The sequence below is a fragment of the Arachis hypogaea genome, chromosome 7 (assembly GCF_003086295.3).
Source record: "Arachis hypogaea cultivar Tifrunner chromosome 7, arahy.Tifrunner.gnm2.J5K5, whole genome shotgun sequence".
NCBI classification, from domain to species: Eukaryota; Viridiplantae; Streptophyta; class Magnoliopsida; order Fabales; family Fabaceae; genus Arachis; species Arachis hypogaea.
The window spans coordinates 51,111,122-51,120,337 of record NC_092042.1 but is presented as its reverse complement, the minus strand read 5'-3'; the positions used below and the strand labels follow the sequence as shown (position 1 = coordinate 51,120,337).

At 37.5% G+C, this 9,216-nt stretch overlaps 1 non-coding gene across 1 annotated transcript; it reads left to right on the top strand.

Moving 5' to 3' along the window:
• The first annotated feature begins 2,332 nt into the window (after nucleotides 1-2,332).
• On the top strand, nucleotides 2,333-2,440 carry LOC112704271 (small nucleolar RNA R71). Its single transcript, XR_003154905.1, has one exon. It is a non-coding gene; the product is annotated as a small nucleolar RNA R71 (small nucleolar RNA).
• Nucleotides 2,441-9,216: the final 6,776 nt, after the last annotated feature.

The window sequence follows — 9,216 nt, the reverse complement described above, 5'->3', positions numbered from 1 at the left end:
AGCGCGCACGCACAGGCCGTGCTGGCGTTGCGGCCAGAGGGCATGTTAAGGCTTGTGCGTCTACACAGGTGGTGAAAACCACAATTTTGTGCGTACGCACAGCTCGGTGCACACGCACAGATGCCCTGCTTCAGAATTTTCTTTTCTCTTTAAAAATAAGGTTCCTCACCTTAGCACAACAACATATCAACCCCAAATAATTCAAACAAGTGCGAAATCACAGTCCACAAGTAATTCAACTTATGCAACTCAAAATTATCAAACAAACCTAAGCTAAGCATTATAACATAAGAAAACAAATAGTTCAAAAAGCTATAAACAAGAGATAAAATTGGAAAGATGTCACCATGGTGGGGTGTCTTCCACTAAGCACTTTGGTTTAAAGTCCTAAGTTGGACTTGCATGGCTTTATTGGTCACTTAGAAACTTCCCCAAGGAGGAAAATTTCCAACTCCTTGGCTCGCTTTGGTTGAGCACGATCCTTTGAAATTGACTCTTTGGCACTATCCTCCTTTCCTTGCTCCTTCTCATCTTCAATCACCTTGTCTTCAACTATGGCGCATCCAAAAATAGAATAAGCTTTAAGAATGATCTTGTCAGACTCTTCCAAAGTGAACTTGACTATCTTGCCATCCGACTCAAAAGAATTTACTCCCGAGTGTGCGTCTAACTTGAAACGGGCCATCTTCAAGAATGGTCGTCCAAGGAGTATTGATGATGGCTCGGTTGAGTCAATAGGAGGGGTCTCCAAGATGTGAAAATCAGATGGAAAGAGCAATCCTTGAATATTGACTATGACATTCTCTGCAATCCCCACAACGGACACATTACTCTTGTCGGCTAACACAAACCTTGCCCCGGACCTCTTAAGGGGTGACAAGTTTGATCTTTCATAGATGGAGAGTGGCATGATGCTCACACACGTTCCCAAATCACACATACAGTCCGTGAACTGGGTCTCACCAATCAAACAAGTGACCAAACATGGGCCGGGATCATTGCATTTTTCAGGAAGTAAAGAAGAGATAGAATCATCTACCGGCTTTTTGTTGAGATTGCCAAGCTTGTCTTTGTGAGTACAAATATCCTTGAGGAACTTGGCATATTTCGGCACTTGTTGAATAGCTTGAAAGAGAGGGATGGTAACTTCAACTTTCTCAAAAACTTCCACCACAGTGGGGTCAAGATCTTCTTGCTTCTTTGCTTTCTTGACTAAGGTTGGGAATGGAATGTGCAAAGGCTCTTCAAGCAAGGTCTTTTTCTTGGGCTCTTTGACCCTTGGTGGTTCTTCCTCACTTTTGTCAACATTTTTATCTTCACTCCTCATCACCTTCACTTCATCTCCTACTTCCTCATTGTTTGTCTCCTTACTCAACTTTGAAGGTATAGCGACATTCTTATTCAATTTAGTACCACTTCTAAGAGTAATGGCATTTATGCTTCCCTTAGGATTAGGTTGAGGTTGGGAGAGAAAACTACTTGAGGTTAAAGCTTGTTGGGTGTTTTGTGTGGTTTGAAAAGGGAGAGTTAAACGGGTAAGGGCTTCGGCTATTGTAGCCATGTACGCATCTTGTTTCTTATGAAACTCTCTTTGTTCTTGCATGAAGGTGTGAATTGTGTCATTCCTGTGTGATTGATTGAAGGGAAGGGCTTGGTTAACTTGAGAAGGATTGGATCTACTATTTGGATGTTGATACTTCACTTGAGATGGAGGTTGTGGAGGTTGTTGGTATGGTTGTTGGTATTGTGGTTGGCCTTTGGGATGTTAATGGTAGTAGACTTGAGCATTTTGATTGGGTTGAGCTTGGGGAGCTTGATTCCACCTTTGGTTTGAGTTATCTCTCCACCCTTGGTTTTGATTACCTCCTGTGGGTAGGGTCCTTGGTTGTAATTGGGTCTTTGTGGGTAGGGGTTAGCAACCGCCAATGTAGTGTCCTCTTGGATTTGAGGACACTCATCGGTGTAATGAGTAGTACAAGCACAAACACCACATATCCTTGATGGTTCTTCGATCCTAGGAGGTTGAGGTGGAGTATTTATCAAAGCTTGAGAAATTTGTTTCCCTTGAGTGATTTGCCTAAAAAAAATCGTCATCTCACCAAGAGTCTTAGTCAAAATTGCATCTCCGGAGGGAGAAACCTCACTCAAAGCTTTTGGTTGCGGACTCCTTGCCCTTGAATGATGAGTTGAGTACGCTAGGTCCGATATCACTTTCCATGCCTCTGCTACAGTCTTGTTTTTGGTCAATGATCCTCCACTCGTGGCATCCAAGAGAAGCTTATCTTGGTGGTGCATTCCTTGACAGAAATAACTGATCAAAACCAAATCATCTATCCGGTGGTGAGGGCAAGCCTCCAACAACTTCTTAAATCTCTCCCAATATTCATACAAAGTTTCCCCTATCTCGTTGCACAATACAAGAGATCTCTCTTCGCAACTTGTCTATTTTCTGAGGAGGGTAGAACTTCTCCAAGAATTCCTTTTGCAACAAGTCCCAACTGAACCTAACTTCACCCGGCTGAGTATAAAACCACTCCTTCGCTTTTTCCTCAAAGAGAAAGGGAAAGCGAAGATCAACACCGTGGCTTCATCTGCTCCATGTCTTCTCGCAATTGCACATGAAACTTAGAAATCTTTAAGGTGCTTCAGAGGATCTTCCCCGGGCAACTGATTGTACTTGGGGAGCAAGTTGATTGTGCCGTACTTAAGCTCAAAATTTGGGTCCAAGGCCGGATACAGAATTTGAAGTAGTTGCAAGTTAAGATCAGGAGCTCTGGCTTCCTTCAAAGTGATCCTTTGCGGAGGGTCCGCCATGACAGTGTCACCTGAGTCACTCAAATAGAATTCAGTACTCCCCACAGATGAATATAGAGTCTCCTCGTTAATTGGAGAATGATGGTCACGGATTGGTGGTGATAGTGAATGGGAGTGATCCTCAAGGGAGCCCGATTTACTATTCACGAAAGCTAGCCAGAGCCGAGCTTGCGTTATACGAGTTAAAATTCTTTCAATTTCTGGATCAAAAGTGGCCAAGCTTGGGTCTGGAAGCGACCGTGTCATTCAACTGAGGAGACAACGAAAGCATGCAATTATGAAAAGCAAGAACAAAGTAAGCAAGTAAACAATAACTAACTTGACAAGCTATAACTACCAAGACTAACTAAAGAGGGAAAGTAGTATCTACAATTAATGCCAAGTAGCAAACCAATAATCAACTATTCACACTATTCACATATTTACACAACCAAAATCATAGCACTCATTGCACTTAAAGTGAAAACTCCCTGGTAATGGCGCCAAAATTTGACAGCGACCAAGAGCACGGGTTTGGATTTTTACACTAAAGGAGGATGAACATTGCAAGTATAGTCCAAACCCAACAATCGGTCACCGATCAAATTGGAAATTCACAAGATGTGTGACAACTCAAAACCAATTTAAAAACCGAGAGTAATTGACTCCCGGGTCGTCTCCCAAGGAGTCACTAAAGGGCAATGAGTGTGCAAATTTCGGTTGTAGTGATCAAGAGATTGTCAATGAAGAAATGAACATATAAAGCAAGAAAAGAACATGCAAAATTGTAATAATTTAACTAATGAAGAAATTAAAGAACCGACTATGTAATATAAACAAGTAAAGTATAAACGAGATTAACATAGCAATGTATGAAAGATTGAAAACATAAAAAGAGGTCTTGGCTTGGAGTGAGCTAAGGATCCTTTTCTTGTTGGAACCACAACTATGACAATTATGATGGATTTGTCTCACTTGATCAACCCTCACATCGGAAGGTAAGTTAAATGAGCATAAGTGTTCTTAACCCACAAATCCTAAATTGCTTGCTAATTACCTTAGCAACAAATTACCATTAGTGGGAACAAGAACAATTAACAACCCAAGAATTGACACTAAATGTTGGACATTCCAACTCTAGGTATCCAAGTGCTCACTTTACCCAAGCCAATAGACAAAAATTTAGCCTAAAACCATGTTTGACATTTTGTCAAACACTTGGTGGGCAAAAAGCTTGAACATGAGAAAAATAAGAAAAGACTTGAAACTAAAAGCAACAATTGATCTCAATCAACAAGAATATCATAAGAAAGCATAGAACAAACAGCAAACATTAAATTCATCAACAAGAAGGTGAAATTGCAAAGGAAAAACAAAATTGAACTATAACTTGAATTAGAAGAAAGAATAATGACAATGTAACTATAAAGAGTAATAACAAGAGAATACTTACAATGAGATTAGCAAAATCCAATGATCAAAAATGGAAATGGCACTTGGAATGTAAAACCCTAAGATAAACCCTTGTAGAGACGATGAAAAACTTAGAGAAAACTAAAACTAAAAACCTTCTATTCTACCCTAAAACTATACTAATGATATGCTCTCCTATGTCCTTCATTTCCCCTCCAATAAGAGCTAAAAGACTTCAGAAATGGGCCTCCAAAGCCCTCAAATCGTGAGTCACGTGCCTTTCTAATGAAGTCATGCGCGGACACCTGTGCAGACGCACAGGTGTGTGCGTCCGCACACTCTGCGAAAATTTCCTCATGTGCGTACGCACAAGTACCTGTGCGCACGGACTTTAGGCGATGCTTAGCGGGATGCGCAACGCGCTCAAATTGATCCACGCACTCTGCTTGGGCTCCTGTGCGGACGCACAAGAGGCTGTGCGCACGCACACGTCTCTGAGCTCACCTCCTTTGATTCTTCATGTTTTCTCCACTTTGCATTCTCTTCTTCCATTCTCTTCAATCCATTCCTACCTTATACACCTGAAATTACTCACAAACACATCAAGGCATCGAATGGAAGGCAAAAGTGGAATAAAATAGATTAAACTAAGCACAAAAGAGCATATTTTCATGATCAAGCACAATTTGGGAGGAAAATTCAAAAACATGCTATTCAAGGGAATAAATGCAAGTTTATGTGATGAAATCCATTCAATTCTAACAAAAAATCATCATCAAATATGGATTCATTAGAATTCCCTGTGCCATCTTTCTTTCTATACATGGTTGATGACTTGTAATGTGACAATTGGATGTGCATTGTGGAGATGCCACCTCAACTTTGGGTTAGGATATATTTCAATTGAAAAATCATAAATTTGAAGTCGCTATTCTATCAAGCTATATGCAGCAACCAACTTGCACGAGCTGCATTGAAGCTAGGCTAGCTTAGTTGAGGGTGAGGGAGGGAGGTTTGTTTCAACTTTCAACCGGTGAATTTGTATCATTTTATACGATATTATTTAGAGGTTACAACTTATAATATTTGTGCTGGTAGTTTTCGTAGAGCTAACAGTGTATATTTTATAGACAAATAATTTAACTGGTTTATGAAAGGCCCTTTTTATGGAAATTGAATTCTGTTTAGTAGTAATTGTATCTCTCTCCTTTCTTTTTTAGGTTTGGGAGGATTGGAGGAATGAGTTCTTTAATATCATGTAATGATGTAATATGCATACAATCCTAATTGTGTTTTGTTCCTTTTGGTTCATGGGTTGAACTTTTGATTGGAGTACGAAAATCTATAATCTGAGGGTATCTCTATATGTCTTAAGTAGGCATATGTGGCCGTACTTTGATCATTCATTTGATCATTTCGTTCGTGAGGAATTCCTGTGACTCTTATGGCAATTAAGTATTACCTTATCTGAACCTTTCCTTCTCAAAGTTCTCATTCAACTAGTATAATTAAATCCACATTAATCATGACTTATTGTTTAATAATCATTATAAGTGTAAATTTCAATTTTGTCATTCTAGTACTTGTTGGGTGAAAATTCAGTGACCAGAAAGGATATTATCTAAATTCCTATTATCTTGATTTGATATAACATTTTACTTAATTGTGAGTACTAACTGACAAGCAATGCCTCAAGTTTTAACCTTTTGCCCGCTATAAAGAGTGTCACAGGTGCCACATCTTTTACATTAATATCTATCTTGAATGAAACAAATAAATTGGAGGACTCTTCACACTCACAACAGCTTTCAATTAGATTACACTTTTCCATATGCTTGTGACGGATCAAGTAGAAGGACTCTTGCATTCCGTTCTACATCTTAATGCCATAAATGGAATTAACTTATAAGTTGGAGCATTTTCCTCGAATACCAAACAATTTATTAAACTTTTGAATCTTCATTATGATTTTCTGTTGCTTTGGCTTCGGTTCTGCTGACAACACAGTCAAAATGTTCGATCACCAGAAGCTTAACAGTGAGAGAGTTAGGTCTCCTGTATATAAATTTGAAGGTCATGAGGCAACTATCCTCTGTGTACAGGTATCAAGGAGATCATGCTTTTGATGCTTCTTTTAATTTTGCAGTTCTTGTGTGCGGTCAACTATGGAGATTTTTCTACCATGAATATTAACCTACAATTATGCATATGCTTCAGTGGTGTCCTGACAAGTCCTCTGTGTTTGTAAGCTCTGCTGAGGATGGCTTTCAAAATATTTGGGACCATGAGAAGGTTGATTCTTTCATACTCATCAATCTTATGGTTCTATGTTGTATCTCGTTTTCATACTAAAAAAATTCTGGTTACAGTTAGCCATGCTAGTAACTGTTATTAGCTTTAGCACGGTCTTTATTTCCCATTTTTTTGCCTGTCCAAATACACAAAATAATATTGGATGAATATGATGCTCTCATGAACTTAAAAAGCTTAAGGAAAGAGGAACAAGCAAAACAGTAAAAGGGAAACTAACCAGAATGAATCCTTCTTTTCTTGTGCTAATAATTCTTCAAAAGAAATGTTAGCAAATTCGTCGTCTCTGTTCTCTACCAGTTCACGGGATTTCACCTTGTCCATTCAAGACCCAACTTCAAGCATCTTTATTAAATACGTAGCATATGAATATAAGAGATACTTTATAAGCAGAAGCCAAGCTAACTAACTAGATAATACAAAATGTCTTAGGGAAACTACAACATTATTTAAATAACATTAACATATTTCTGCAATAAAATTGAAGCAAAGATATTTATCAATCCTCTTATGATGGACTCGAATTAACAGTATACCTTCTGGTATACTGGTGAGAGTTTAGGCTGCTGTTGAAGTGAATTATAAACAAAAGCATCTTCCTCTAATCTCTTTTGCTCCAATTCAAGCTTGTATATCTGTAATACTAAAAAATTTTAGATACTCTTGATGAGTTGATGACACAAAAGTTTGCTAGCTTTATCTTAGCCGACCTGTAGACGCAGTCGATGAAAAGAAGATCTATCTGCATTGCATAATAAAGCCTTTGTTATTACAAACTTACTTTGGATCACATCAGCCCTATAACAAAAAGAGCATGTAAAAGCAATTAGAACAGTCAACAGAACTTGAAAAGATTTATGCAACTTGAGAAGAATATTATTACTAAAGCCTAATATATAATCTAAGTAAGCATAAGCTTTGAACAGTCAACAAAACCCCTCCCCCCAAAATGAATTCCTGCTATAATGTTATTAATTGTAAGCAAAATTATGCTAAAATATATTGCCTATATCCCTTTGCTTTTTCATAATGAAACTAATGAAATGCACCCTTTAATACTAAAGCATGAAAGAAACTCTAGAGTTACCTTGATAGAATTCGGACTTAGATGTTGCAAGGCCTTCATTTTTTCTTTGATCCTCCTCCTTCTTCTCTGCTCAACAAGGAAAACTACCATAAGTTTGAATGAAATCAAAACCAAGTACCACAAAAAGCCACGGTAGGAATTCAGAAAAACTTTTTCTGACACATTATGAACTTCTGCTGCTTTTCTCCTCTTTGATGAACACTTATAAGGTACAGGCTTTGCTGGAACATCTTCTGCTAAGGCTTCAACACCCTCCTACATTCAAAAATTCCCAACTAATTGTGTTTCAAAAATGAGTACAGAAAAAGGTATCTCTGAACAATATTCATAATAACGCCAAGAGAAGAGCATGCTTGTGACATTAGTTCACAACCACGAAGAGCAGAAATAAACTCCAGCAGTTGTTTCTTTGCTACATCGTCATACAGAACCACTTTATTAGCATTCCTTCTATTAGCTTCACTACATTCATGAAAAAGAAAAGTAGGTACTTAAGAATATGATCAGTGAAGTATATATAAATAATTAAATATCACACAGTTGCACATATATCTTTTACCTAGTGGATAAGATGCAGGCAAGTAAACGCTCCATGTTACTTTCTCCTCAACACGGTGCAACTGAATTGTGCCTCCTAGGATTTCGGCATAGAACAAACTTGACTGCCCATCAGCTTGTGTCTTCAGAAATTTTCTTTCATCAGAAACGCTATCCATTTTGTCACAATAAAGAACATAAGAACGAATATAAACTCTAAAATGAGTCAAAGTGTAGATCATTTTCCAGAATAAACAAACTGGAATTGATTTCTCAAGTCATGTCATTAGTAAGTTAGGACTATGATAGAAAAAATTATTGTCGGTCTAGAATTTCTCTTAATAGAAAAAGAAATTCGTTGTAAGTATAGTTCCAAACCAACTAATAACTCTTAATCAAATTTAAATATGTTGGTTGTCACAAGTACAAACCCCAATGAAAATTAACTGAAGTTTTTAAACCTTGGGTTGTCTCACAAGGAATTGCAATAAAGTGATCAATTATTGACTATGAGGAAACAAGGGGTTTGATTGATAAGAGGGGCGAGAAAATAAATGGCAAGAAAAGTAAATCAAGTAACTAAAGAAGACACTTAATAAAGAGAGACATTCATGGCAAGAATTGAGAATATAGACTTTCTATCCTAGTCACTAATCATAACAATGATTAACAATAGCTTATCTTATTTCGTCATCTCCAACAATGGAAAAAAGGTATAAAGTTATCTTCCACGAGAGAAAGTCAAATAAGACTAGCTGATCTCAATCCAAAAATTCTAATCAACTCACCAATTGAATTAGCAAGAGATTAGAGTCAATGGAAATAATATTAACTAACAACTCTAGATCACTAACATAGGTTGGGTCTTAATGACTCAAGATTGCCTAATTTCTTCTTTCCAAGCCAAGAATACTAAAAAAGCTACTCTCACATCCTACCAAATATTTTGTCAAACACTTGAAAGGCATAAAAAGGAAAGCATAATAAATTGTAAGGAAAGATAAATTCTACCACTACTAGTTGTAAGAAAAGTAAAATCAACAACTCAATTCAACATTAAAAGAACATCAAACATC